The sequence below is a fragment of the Apis florea genome, unplaced genomic scaffold (genome assembly GCF_048593485.1).
Source record: "Apis florea isolate Af1SG1 unplaced genomic scaffold, ASM4859348v1 contig_3517_pilon, whole genome shotgun sequence".
In the NCBI taxonomy this organism is placed as follows: domain Eukaryota; kingdom Metazoa; phylum Arthropoda; class Insecta; order Hymenoptera; family Apidae; genus Apis; species Apis florea.
Genome location: NW_028256778.1, coordinates 796,594 through 811,134, shown reverse-complemented (window position 1 = coordinate 811,134; position 14,541 = coordinate 796,594). Strand labels below are relative to the sequence as shown.

Here is a 14,541-nt window from a genome sequence, read left to right as displayed (position 1 = left end):
ATGTTGGTTGCACGCGAATCGAGCAACGCGGCTCATTGTCCGACACGAGTTCACCTGCTGCCTGCCGATGAAGAAATTCTGACAAAGAACCTCACAGGTGCCATTCGTTTTTTTCACAATGTTACACACTAAGGTGCCTAAAGCGTATACAACTTTATAACCCGTTGTCCGCTGCGTTGCGCAACCATCAACCGTTGAAAAAAAAAGATCAAGCATACTTCCTTCGCCTTTCTCGCCACTTATCGAGTAAAATTCATTCTTGGAGCCATGCACGATTCAAATTTGTAGAAGATTAGCATTGTCGAGCAATGATAAAGACTATCCATTGACTTGAATCTTGAGGATTAACGCCATGTTTCGAAATATCGACGATATATCTGCAATTAATGGTGGAATATATTTAATGTGTTTAATAGTGGAATCAAGTTTAATATGTGAGTACTTACAAAATATCAATCCGATAGAAAAGATTCATTTTGTAGGAATGAAATATTATTAGTAAGATACAATCGAATCTTGAAATTCTCTGTAAGACTATAATTTTATTCGATCTCTTTACAATCTCTGCTACAATCTCTACAAATTGAAAAAAGTTATTTTAATTCAAATTATTTATCAAATACCGATGCATTATTTTATATTTGAAATCTAAACTTAAAATAGTTAGACTTCTACAAGTCAAAGTTAACATACTATTCTATAATTTTTCGAATTTGTATCGCTGCAACTTCTACAATTCGAAGTTTAAGGTTATGTATCGCAAGATACTAGAAATTAAAAATTGTTTTTTATTTTTTTATAATAAGAAAAAATTTTTAATTTATATAAAACAAATTTTTTCATTTGATAATTTTTATAAATCGTTATCTCTATGATTCGAAAATTTGTATCTCTTTCCTTGAAGTTCGACTTATCGAGATTCGATTTATATATGGATTTATCTTAACGTTATGAAGTAAGCTATGAATGATAGCATATTCTATGTTTTTTTTAAAAAACTTTTCATTTAAAAAATAAATAAAAATAATATTATATTATAAGATAAATACAGTAATATGTAATATGCAAAAATTATTTTTAAGAAAATTGATTTTTAATAAATACTGTATTCTTAAAATTTCGGATAATATTTGATTCTATATACTTGAAAATACTTTTAGACTTATGAAAGGTTCAAAGTCTCATTCAGATTCTGCTCAAAAGGATTGTTTTATATTTACGAAATATTCTGGTATGTCATTATTAAATTATTAAATATTAAATTATCGTATTGTTTACGTATACTCAATCCCATCATTAATAGCATCAATTTAATCAAGCAGCACAAGCGATCGCTAGCCGCATTTTTTGCATCGGCTAATTACAGGCAAGGTCAAACCGAATGGCAGCAGCTTAGCTCATGGAAAAAAAACGAAACACGCGTGTCACAAGCGCGCAAGCTGCACGGTGTTCGCGCTCGGCGTGCGTAGCCAACGGACCCCCATAAAAGAGCAGTGCAGCTGTGTTTTTTTTCGAAAAAATCCGTGCCGTGTGTGCGGGAGCATGCGGTCGATTCGACGAGACAGTCACGGAGAAGAGGAGGAGGAGGAGAAGGAAGAAGAAACAGAAGAAGAAGAGGGCAGGTAAAGAAGAAACAGAAGCGCGGAAGGAGAATCAGAGGTAGAGAGAGGAAGGCGATCGACGTGGAGAGACGAAGGCAATGGAAAAAGAAACGATTCGCCGCGGACAGAGGGTTGAAGAACGGGTTGAAGAAGCGGTGGAAGAAGGAGGAGAAGAAGCGGCGCAACATGCCGAGGGTACCGGTCGAGGTGAAGGAGGATAGCGAAGGGGCAAGGTGCTGCCAAGGTGGCGGTTAGGGCAGCTGATCTTCGAATAGCAGCAGGTGAATGCGAAGAAGCTCGCGCTCGTGGATGGAGCGAGACAGCCGGGATGGTAGTTGCGGTAGATGCGCCGCTGGCTGTGGAGGAGGAAGAGGTGGGATCCACGCGTGCATAAAAGGTGTTTCGTTATTGTTACCAAGCGCGCGCGCGCTACCCGCCTCTTGGATTTATTAATCTTATTCGCCGTGGCAACGAGCTCCTCTTGCTACCCTGATCAATCCAAGTCAACGTCGAACGTATCTAACTTGTCCTCCTCAATCTTGGGTAAACATTGAAGCATTGTTTTTTTTTAAAAGTTATTTCTACATTTTCTGATAGCAGAATGGAGACAAGATATATCAATTTTAAATTTAAGGATCCATTGGTTCAAATTTGTTACAAGCATATTTAAAATTTGGTATATATTTTTAGTGTAGTATTGTGTGGTTTAGGTTAGGTTAGGTCAAGTTAAGTTATTAGATATAAAGGAATGATCGTTTTCATGATGGTGAATTTGAAATCGATTATATTTATGAATATTTATAGTGTCATAAAAAAGACATAAAACTGATAATATCATTATTGTAAGCGATCCTAATTTTTTTTTAAACTTTTACTATATTTTATAATGGTATTCTATGAATAGAAACTAAATATATTCAATAATTTAACTAAAGTTATATAATTTTGAATCAATATATTCCTAGATGAAAATTATTATAGATACTATTTCCTTTCTATTCATATTAATATTAACAGAAAATACAAAAGAAAGTCATGCTTTTAAACAACAAAATTGAATTATTAAAATTAACCTCAAGTCAACGTCATATAACGAACATATCCAATTTATTCTTTTCAATTTCCTTCTGATAGAAAAAATTTATAGAACAGACGATTTTTTAATTTATCTGCAATACGTAGATCATCTCATTCATCTCAACATAATGGGTGATTCCGAGTTCATGATCAACAAGAAATCTATCTCGTTAAGAAATTAACAAATATGAAGTATCCGATCGATATTTAAAAATAATCTTCTAATTCTTTCATCAAGGATACCGTTAGCGCTGCGATTCGCGAAACGCACGCGTTTCAAATGAGTCTCTGATGAATTTATGACCGGTTCCACGGCGCGAAAAGGCTTTCGATGCGCGTGCACGTACTCGATCAACGACATTCTTTCCCATGCCGTGTCTTCCGTGGAGGATACGAAGGACGAAGCCACGTCGAGGGATCGTCGATGGCCGATGCTCCTCGAAGCCTTTTTCTCCTGATTGCGGTTTCCAGACCGAGGCATCATCGTTCCAAACTTATCCGTTGCGTAATTCCGCGCCTTGGACGATGATTTTCAAAATTATGGGATACAAGCTTCATACTATTATTTTTCTTTTTAAGATAAGCATATGATTTTTTTTGACTCGATAATCAAACTCGTCGAAATTATTATTGCTTGAGGCTTCCAGGCGATTTTTTTTTTTTTTTTAATCGTTCAGAATTGTACAATTAAAGAAAAATCTTTATTGGTAATCAGTGATCCATGATGTATCATCCAACTTCTGATAAAAGAATTGGAATAAAATTTCTGTCTGACGCAATTCATACCCGGAAGTTTCAAGCAATAGCAATTGCATAAACGTTCTAAGATTTTCCTTGGTTCCAATTTTTGATCGATAATTTTGTTATTATTTATGTAATGCGAAAGAGCTATGACTTAATAATTTCAGATAAACATATAAAATAGTTACATAAAAATTTTCACTGTATTTATAATCTCGTTTCTGAGTTATCATATTCTAAAGTTAAAGCATTACTTTTGACCCCGGTTTATCCTACCTCCTCCTCGAAGCCCTACTGTTTAGGTCATCGAGGTCATAGAAATCAATATTATTAATTCTCGATAATAATAAAGAGATTTTTTTTATTTTAAAATTAATAAAATAAATAAATAAAATAGAATGTTTATGAATCTGAATATAAATTCAGTGAACAAATTCATAACCCATTAACTATGAGTTTTGAAATTCATAAGAAAGAAACGAAAAATTTTCTTTTCTACATTAAATTTAATAGAATCTTCTATCTATGTAATGTATCTTCAATTAAAAATTGATTTCTATAACTAGAATGACGCTAATTCAGATAACAATTAGACAAAAATGTAGTTAAATGTAAATGAAATATATATATAAATAGACTTCTATCATAATCCATAAAAGAAATAACTCACAAAAGTTTAAATTTTCTCTAAAAGATGTAGTTGAATTCGTCAGTTGCGAAGGAGGTGCGCAAGGTGGCCGAGGAATCTGTGAAACTTAACGGTCGGACAACGCCATGGAAGAACAAGTGCAGGGTGCACTTGTGGGAAGAAGGTCAGGGGTGTTCCCAAGTTACGTGGCGTGGAGGGTGTCTTGGCCACGAAGGTGGCGGGTCCTTCTTCGTGGTCGTCGAATTAATAGGCCATCTGCTTCTGCCTTCTTCGAGGAAGTCAATGTTTAGGAAGTCCATGGGAAGCGGCGACAACGGAAAGCCCCATAAACGATGGGAACGAACGTTTGCAAGGAAGTCGTGCGGCCCTGTTACGCACGATATATTCCTTCGTCTTCTGCTAATCAGGGGCAAGACAGCGTAGGTGTGAGCGGTTAGCTATAAGGAAACGATGAGTTTGGATCAAGGATACTCCCAAGTGGTTACTCTTCCGGTCTTTCTACTCTTACTGTGAAACGTCCAACGTTTCTCTAACGGATCTCTGATTAGCCGTATCGGATGGCTACGAGAATTGCTTGGGTATGGATAGCAGCAGAATGTATTAGATAGATTGAATCTTATTCATATATTGGTATATATTTTTCTAATTCTATTTTGAACTGTTTTTAATTACCTGTTTAGTTGAGATTACTAATATTTAAAATTCTTGTTTTTTAAAGCATTAGATGTGTATTACATCTCGCATTGATTGCTTTGGTAATATTTACAGGTAAAAATGAAACAAAAACGAGCAAGTCTCTAAAGTTTTACCTTATAGAAAGTTTTGGATGAAGTAAGTAGAAGATTTAAGAGATATTTCCAAAGATTAAGATAAATATAAAGATTGGTATGTAATGATGTTGAAATTTATTGAGTAAACAATTTAATAGATGAAATGAGATGAAGGATAAAAATGTGAGAAAGATAATATCACTATGTGCATCACTATTTACAGTGCAAAAGTTTCCAAATGAAAAATTGCAAAAAATTCAGCTCCAATAAAAAAGTTAAATCGTCATGAATTTGAAGATTGAAGTATCTTTTGACGTATTGATATTTACAAGCAATTAAACGAAGAAAATTGACTTCTATTTTTCTATTTTCTTTGCAGATTCTTCTGTTCCTACACTTTCTGTATTCATCAAACAGCTACTTATGTCATGTTAATCTAATCATTTGCGGAACTATCGAATAATCGATCTAGCCAGTAAAGATTGGAATTCCACGAATTGCATTGAAGAATGTGTTTCTTTGCACTTTCTCAAGACACCGTAGGCAAAGAAAAATCGCGGGTGAAGACTATCAATAACTTCTGCGGAATTCGCGCTAAAGGTTAACCGAAAGAGCGACCCGTCGCGTGTGTTCACAGATCGATCGGAGAAATCGTCGATTGTAGCTGGTTTGTGCAATCGAATCTACTAATGTGCAATTAATTTTCGTATCTGTTTCGTCTATTATCTCTCTTTCTTCGTTTCTGATTTCTGAAAAATATAATCAATCGTTATCATATTTATCTTAATTTGTAACTATTAATTAATTAATTAATTTGTTATCCATCTTTAATTCTCATCGTAGATTTTTTCCATTTTTTTTCGTAAGATGTTGGAGAACGTAATTAGTAGCTTGTTTTTAGAAATGATACATATGCATTGATAGTGGCATAATTCAAAATTTTATAGAAGAGATTTTTTAAAATTTTTGATAATATTAAATAAAGTCTTATTAATTATCGTATGTAATTATTAATTAATTATTGTGAAATTTTGATAAATTTATATAAAAATGAAAATATAACGTAGACCTTGTATTCAATAAAAAACAAATTTGAAGTTTTTTAAGTTGTGCCACTATCAATTCCAGCGATATATTTTAATACTAATTACGATTGCCCTTTCTTATGTATCTCTCCAAATTGTTTTTTAATTACTTAAATTCGAAACACTGACTAATTTATGTCATAATCATTTGAACTGCATCATTTATCATTTTGCTCGATTCATTACATCTTGCAAAATGATGGACATCCGACAGTGTTCCATTTCAAATCGATCTAATCTAAATTCTAAAATGTAACAAAAATCTTTTGAAATTTTTAGCAAGACCATTTTTTACAAAACGACCTTTCTATCAACACAAGATCAAAGATTAGATTCTTAACTATCTAACGCTATTATGTTACCCTTCAACAAAGAATCTTCGGATGGTCATAGTTGACGTTATGCATGACGATTTTACGGTTGATGGAAGATCTTGAATTGGTGGAACGAAGTAATATGATCGGAGAGATTGAAAGCTGGAGGATGGAAAAGGATCACAAAATAAGCGAGCATAAAAGAAGAAAAAAGATCGATAGAAGATTAGTGAAAGAAGAAGAAAGAGAAAGAAAACTAAAGTTAGAAAGGTATACGATAGTATCTACGAGGGCTTCTGTCTTGAGCGTGACTGGTAAAGGACTCGGATTTTTGAGATAGTCTTTGATAATCTCCGATTGGCCATTTACACAGTGTACACAGATGTTTTTCAAATATTGCATTATACGAGTATTTTCATGTACAATTACGATTATTCTGTTTTGTTGCCACTGTTCTTATCTAAAACATAAAAAAAAATTTATTAATTTATTATTAAAAATATTATTGAAAATCGAATATCTACCCTTATAAGACAATCCAAAATTAATAATAAATCATTTAACATTCACTTAAATAACATGATAAGTAAACATATTACATAACACAATAACTTAAAAACTGTCAAAAGTTTATCTGTCCTCTTGTTACGAGATCCTAATTACTAATTACTAGCATATAATTCATTCTTCATATCAATATTTTTACATATATTAACATTCTTACTGGCTGTCAAACAGACATGTCCAAAAAAAGTCATAGTTGGAGACAATCGGAAAATTTAAGTGGATGAAAGTCGAATGCGAGAGGACAAGTCAGGTGGACACGTTATCTTGTATCTGGTCAATCGTCCGTGGCAGGTGGTAACAAGAAATTCAGGGATACGTTTGCCGCGTAATTATTCGCCGCGGTAGATGTCAGATAAGCTTTGCAAGCGAATTATTAATGAAACAGCGCCGAATCAAGAGAAATCGGCCGGAAAAGGGAAAAAAGAGAGACGTTGGAACTTGTTATATCATCGCGTTTCCTTGACCCTGGATCTGGACCCTTTGTCTCGATATGTAACCGCATTGTATTACTTTTGATGAACTGGTTTTCGTGTCCAGTTTACGAATCGATATTGAATCTATGAAAATTTCTGCAATTCGAGCAAATGATTTCTTCTAGTAATTAATTAAACGTATAACATTTCTCAATCCAAATGTTTACCAAATTATGTTTTACTATTTTTAAAAAATTATTAAAATTAATATGAGGAATGATTTTAAATAAACGACGACAAAGAGTTTGAGAAAATATGTTACAATATCGTAGTGTAATAATGAATATGGCAACTGAGTATCTAAATCTAAGTCAGATTATTTCATTTAATAATTAATTTCATTTTAATAATTGTATATTATAATGCATATTATAATAATTCTGTCTATCAAATTGTAAACATTTAGATCACAATTATAATATAATTAAATAATATTAGACCTTGTGAGGAGAAATGTTGGTATAGAGGATCACGAACATAAACGTATATTTGCTACGACTGGGTGGAAAGAGCGTGAAAAAGAAGCCTTGGCATGGAAACTGGTTGACGTGTCCACAATGGCGGGCAGGGTTACGTAGGCGCCCTTGGATCCCTATTCAGGATCAGCCTCGTCGAATAGGAGCTCGAAAAGGATACGGTGCTCTCGGCATCGCGAGCACCCACGCGAGAAACAGGGAAGCTTTGTGAAAAAAAGGGGAGAGAGTAACGGTAAAGAAAAGGTGACGTGTAACAGCACACCTTGGTTCTGTCTCTCCATCTATTAGGCTGTCCAATAGCAAGAATATTTACTTTTTCCAAAAAATAAATAGAAATTCTTCCTTCTGTGTATAATACCAAACAAAATTATTCTTATTTAGAAGTAAAAATAGCAAATTTATTTTAAATGAGATATAAAATATATTATATATAAATCTCATTTAAAAAATAAATTATTTTCAAATAACATAAAGTCAATATTTAATTGCTCTTGAGACAGAAATGTGCATGAATTTATCGAATAATTTAACATTTTCATTTTCAGAATATTTATATTTCAAAAATGAAACTCTTACGTTGAATGCAAATTATCGCAAATTGAATTCATCGATTATAATTGTGAAAACATGACACAATTTAAGATACTTGTACTCGAGTAATTAAATTGGACATAACGGAAGGCGACAGAGTGAAAATGCATCGATAATATTTCTTTGAAATGAAAAAAGAAATGAAAAAAGGAAACATCTGGCTGTGTGTAACTAAAATTCTTTTCTATATTACCGTAATTTATTTAATTAATAATATAACCATGTTAATTGCAAATTAAACAAGCGATCACTGGTCGCAGTTGTTGAAGAAGCAATAATTGAGATAAAAACGACCATTCTTTGTAATCACAATATAAGACGATCACCGCAGATCACATCGATTTTATCGTAATTTTTTTTATTCTAGAATTGAATATTGGTCATAGCAGAAAAATGTATTTCTTGTAGAAGCTATTGAAACCACAAGTTCTTCTTTCAAAAAAAGCAAAATCAAGTATTCGATATATTTTTTGCACTCTTATATATCCATTCTAGAAATATTGTCATTTCTTTCTGCTTCTTGCAAAAACAATGTGTCAAAGAATCGAAGATTGTTATGTTATTACTAACCCACGATGGAACAATGTTTCACTTTCAATCTTTTTTGAGAGACGATAGTTTTTTATAAGAGCAAAATAATATTCTCTCAAAAATTCTCAAGTTGAAAATTCATACAGTAAAGAATATTGTCTCGAATAAGTGAACTCGAATAATACAATAATTATCTTAATTTAGAATTTAAATATATTTTGTATAATCAGATAGGAATTTGATGTTTATAGAAAGATAATACATATTGATTAGAACGAATAAGGATTAAACTTCATTTTGTGTTTACTGTTAATGAATTATAATTAGAGATGGAATCAATATATGTATACAAAATGTTTCAAAAGGGATAGTTGACAGAAGATATTGATAAGAAAGATATAAATTGGCCTTCAATATGTCCCTATTATTCGGTTTGTAAACGTATTCATCCACCTGTTACTCCCTTCTCTTAGTCACGCTCATACACTGATACTATATATATATATAGTAGTATTTATATATATATACTATATATAGTAGAGTTGGTGAAATATCACTTTTGATATCGAAAACAATGCTTGTTTTTTAAACATTTGTTTTTTTTTTAAAGAGCATAGAAATGTTTAAAAATTTTCAATTTTGTTCGATAAATTTTCTTTAAAAAAAATATCTATTGAATATTATTATCGATTCTTTTCTTTTTATATTATATCATATAAGAATCTTTGAATTTATTATTAATAAAATACACTTTTCCAAATGTGTCATTAGCTAATAAATATACAATCATCCAGCATTGGCAGATCTGTTTTCTAGAGATAGCACTAATCTTAGATCCAAGAAGTAAACGTGAACCACAAGAAAACAACTTTCGAGATCTTGTCGATGAATGCCTAGCCTGGAGGAATAAAGAGAGAAGAGAGTAGGAGTAAAACAGGGAATGGCAGAGAAAGGATCTCGAGGAGAGGAAAGAGAAGAGTGAGCCGCCCCCAGCAGAGCACGCAGCCTCCGTGGATCGCTCTGTCCCACATCCGACTATAGTTTACTCCATATAAGTTCCTTTCTCTAATTTCTAATTGTCTATAACATCATATACTTTTGATTTTAATTTAATTTTTAATTTAATTTAAGATAAAAAAGAAATGATGGATTCTTAGAATAGATAAAACTATTTAGTTTCTCTTTGATAAGAATGTTTAAATCAAAATTGATGATTGATAGAAGAATAAGTCAAAAATATCGGATGTATATCAAATCAAACAGCTGTGTGAATAAAATAAGAAAAAATAAGAGTGGACGAGCGATAACACAGGAGAAGATGTTGTGTGCTTGGCCCAAAAGGCAGACAAACGCGTCCCCCAACTCCTTAAGTCAATCATTTTATGGGCGTTTCAAGAGACTCGGCATGTTTTCGTTGCTTTATTCAAAGCAAAGTGGTCTGACGAGAGAGAGAATCCTAAGAAGAAGAAAGAGGAAGAGGAAAAAAGAGGAATAAGAAAGAAACAAAAAGAGAACGGAAGGGGAAAAAAGCGAAGAAGCAAGAAGCCGCCCCCAGCAGAGCACGCAGCCTCCGTCCTAGCTGGTCCTGTCCCACGCACTATTATGGTTTGCTCTGCCCAAGTTCCATTATATTCTTCTTTCAAATGTGTCTGCAACAGATATAATTAATTTAATTAATCGCCACTGTCTTTATTTATTTCTCTTACAGTTTTATCAAATGAAATGAAATAACTATTTATTGGTATGTTTGCATATTTTTGGCATTTTGGTTTCCAACTTGGATCATTGATATTTACAACTATTTTACTTATTGTTCTGAAATCACAAAATTTAAGAAGAAGATTATTCACAGAAGTTAAGGGGAAATAGTTTGCAAGAAATCTCTAATTATAACTTTTCCAGTTAACGATGAAATCTTCAAACCAAGGAAAATCTGATGAACTGGCGATGACCATCGATTGGTTTGCTCATAGTCCCAAAGGATGGTAACGCGAGTCCTTTTTTGGCGTTCCGACTGACCTAATTGGGACCACCATGCTCGTGTCCGCTCATTCATCGATCGCGGCATGCTACCGCTCGTGTAATTAACCCGATTTACTGCGGTAGGTCTTTCGAAATTTTAGTAACGCCGATCAACGGTATCATCGAAATCGGCGAACAGCTAATTCTTCGATATAGTGGATAGATAACGAAAATATGCAATAGAAAGTCTTCATATATGAGTGAATGACTTATTAGCCTAAATTTGAGCATCTGTAGATTGTAATGATCATACTGTAATTTTAACCGTAATTATTAGTATGATTATTTTCATATTTTTGCACCGTTATATCACATTTTTCCTTAATCATTATTATTATTAAAAAGTTATTCTACATTCATTTGTTTTTCAGAAATAGATTACGAGTATAGAAGTTCTATTATATTTTATTATTGAATTTGTAATTATTTTCAAGATATTCCAAGAAATTAATTACCACGTTTTATCTAAATAATTTTGGAATCACTTTTATATTATTCTTATTATCATTAAAATACTTTCGATATTTCTTTCTTTTATTTTCAGAAATAGAAAAAGTCAGAGAAATAGATTCCAATAAAATTATTATTTATTAGATAAAAATTCTTTTGAAGAAAAAAACGCTTTAAATGATGAACAAGATACTGGTATGACTGTTACTTCGAAGGTGACCACAGTGACATTCAGCAATGAAATACGTAATAATTTCACCATGAATTTTCGAACTTTATTGCCTCGTATGAGCAATGAACAACTTCACGAGTACCCGCATACATTAACACCACTACGAACAAATGTAAGTTTTTTTTTCAAATAAAACCAAGGTGTGCGCAGAAGGCACGCCATCGTTCGATTCTTGACGCGATGCACAGTTTCGATGGGATCAAATAAAAAGTATCGTCGTAGACGTGATTCGAAGGTACTGGACAGTTGGTGGGTAATTTACAGGACATTTGGACGGACGTTGGGAAATAAATTTCGGTTTTGTCAGCGAGGATGCGGCGCGCCGTGAAACCAGCCCCAAGCTGGAATAAATCTCCGAGCCGCGATCGTCATTCCTTCGCGAATGACAAATGCGTGCCCGTATAAAAAGGGAGACGAAGCTCCACGGAGACGAGGAGGTGAATCAGAATGGTTGGATCGATCTGAACCTCGTTCGATCGAGTTAAAATATACAAATAAACTCGATAACGGTACGGTGGTCGATCGACGTCGAAATCTCGCATGGGGTCGATCAAATGGAAATCGATTGGTATTTTTTCGAAAATGAAAAAACAAAAATGGAAAAATATTAATATTATAAAGATTAGTTTTTAACTCAAACATTTATGAGATTAGAATTAATAAATTTTTTTATGTTTATAGGAAAATATAATAAATCAAGTATTTAAAAACTGTTTTTGACATCAATAGAAGAAAGAAATACTAATAAATTCAGCATATGTGCAGAAATTAATTTAAAAGAAAAATCATTGTATTAAGAAATCTAATGTATTTTGTTTAATCTAATCTTGTTTTTTATTGAAGTATGGTATAATAAGAAAGGTAAGATATTATAATACTCATATAATAAATATTTTATGTTGCTAATAGTTTCAATACTTGATGAAAAGACTAATAAATGAATAAAAAAAGAAAGTAAAAATAATGAATTAAAGATATAAATAAATAATATCAATATACTTAAAAGTATATTGAATATATTGAATATATTGAATATATATTCAATAATAATAAATAATTAACTATTGTTATTATCATTAATCATCATAATATTTGATATTACAATCTATTATACAATATCATATGATCAATGCATTATTTTTTTTTTTTTTTAAATCTTATCATCCCAGAAAAGAGTGGCAACTAAGTTTATGTGGATAAGAACGGCGGACAAGCACGATTTTCTGCGCAGCAAATTAAAGTCGATTTAAATTTAAACTCGGCCAGCAAATCTTTCAAGCTACCTTAAATCTCGCGCGGCGAATGCAACGCGAATGAAAGCACGCACGAGTGCGTGTACAGGATCGAGTTGGATGTATACACATGTACCAGTGTGTGTGCACAGTAGCGCTTACGCACACTTGGTCGAGCACACGCGTTACACGCACTACGAATAGTGAAATGCGTTCGAAGCAGGGGGGCAGGTCTGCCTACGTCTTCCCAGGGTATATTAGGATGATTTTCTATCTACGATGCAACTCTCTACATTACGTGACGCACGACTCGTCTGTTCAAATCTGAATAAAGTGCATAGAACCTCGATACAGTGGTGCGTAGGAAATTGTAATGGTTTAATGCTTTTGAGCTTTTATCCATACGATGAAAAGATCTAGATTTACAGCAAGATAAATGGCTTATTTAATAGGAATTTAGCAATAAGTTAAAATTTATTTTTTAATTTTATTTGTAGAGAGTTGATTATTTTTCTAATGTAATATGTTTTCTTAAAATATTACTGTAATTCTTAAAATTATAACTGTTCATATTCATCGTTCTCAGCAAAAATAAAATACATTAGATTAAAATTTCATATGCTTAGCAACTACAATGTTCGTGACCGATCCTGAACTCATTACGAATACAAAATACTATAGATTACCTAGATCTCTTCACATAATTTCTCGATATAGAATATGGTTCATTTCCATCATTAAAATTTGTTCAATCCTGTAATTTCTTCATCTATTTTCATTCTCGACAATCTCTTTCCTACTCTTTTAGCAGTTATTCGTTAAAATTCTCAATTCCATCGAATCGGCGACATGTTAATCGAAGAAGATTTTTCAAACAAAAATTTCTCGCGCATACAAAGTTCGATAAAGCGTCTGATCTGTCGTTCAATGACGGAATAAAATTCTTATTCCGATTCCGTTACGCATCGCGTGCGAGATCCACGCAGTGCATCGTATTCGCTAACCGAAGGAACGAACGCATACGCGGATGCGTTCGAACGCGAGAACCCAATGTGTCCCTTTCGATCGTGTGGGTTGCCCTGTGGGAGTCTCCTCGGAGCTTTCTTGTTCCTCCTTCCTCTCTTTCTCTCTTTCCTATCCACCGACTCTTCTCGACAGACAGCCAGAGCAGATCCCCGTGTGCGTGAGCAACACCGAAGCTCCCGTACGAATATATTACTACCGCGTTCGAAAAAGAACGTAACCGCAATAACTCTTTCGCCGTGAGTCCACAACCGACTTCTCTCTCTCTTTCTCTTTCTCCTGTCCTCTCCTCCATTTCGTTTCCCGACAATGCTCACTTGTTTTTTCGTCCAATCGATTGGTCCGAATTAAAGGCGACGCGAGCGCCGGCTGCCCCCTCGAGGACAACAAGCGAACGTTTCGATGTTTAGAGAGAGTGGATCGACAGCGATCGATTCGTGATCACGCCGCGGTAGGTCCGCGACAGCGAATCTGGTATTCATGTAAATAGATTCGGCGAACTTGATCGATCCCTTCCAATGTTGCCCCGTCTGCGTCGCCGTCGGCGACTTCGTCGTATCGCGGTAGACGTGCCCGTTGATCGAGTGAATCAATGTCTCGTTTCCGCAATTGCTGCATTTTAATCACGCGTTTCTATTAATTGCACGTAATTACCACGTTCTTGCCACGACGCATCCAGGTCACGAAAAATGGCTTGCCTGATAAAT

At 33.6% G+C, this 14,541-nt stretch overlaps 2 long non-coding RNA genes across 2 annotated transcripts; both read left to right on the top strand.

Moving 5' to 3' along the window:
* Positions 1 to 1,431: 1,431 nt before the first annotated feature.
* LOC100867422 (uncharacterized) lies at positions 1,432 to 4,341 on the top strand. The gene is made up of 2 exons (XR_015294055.1): positions 1,432 to 1,882; positions 4,114 to 4,341. It is a non-coding gene; the product is annotated as an uncharacterized LOC100867422 (long non-coding RNA).
* Positions 4,342 to 11,212: 6,871 nt separating this feature from the next.
* Positions 11,213 to 13,256, top strand: LOC147656648 (uncharacterized). The gene is made up of 3 exons (XR_015294046.1): positions 11,213 to 12,147; positions 12,261 to 12,440; positions 12,749 to 13,256. It is a non-coding gene; the product is annotated as an uncharacterized LOC147656648 (long non-coding RNA).
* The last annotated feature ends 1,285 nt before the right edge of the window (positions 13,257 to 14,541 follow it).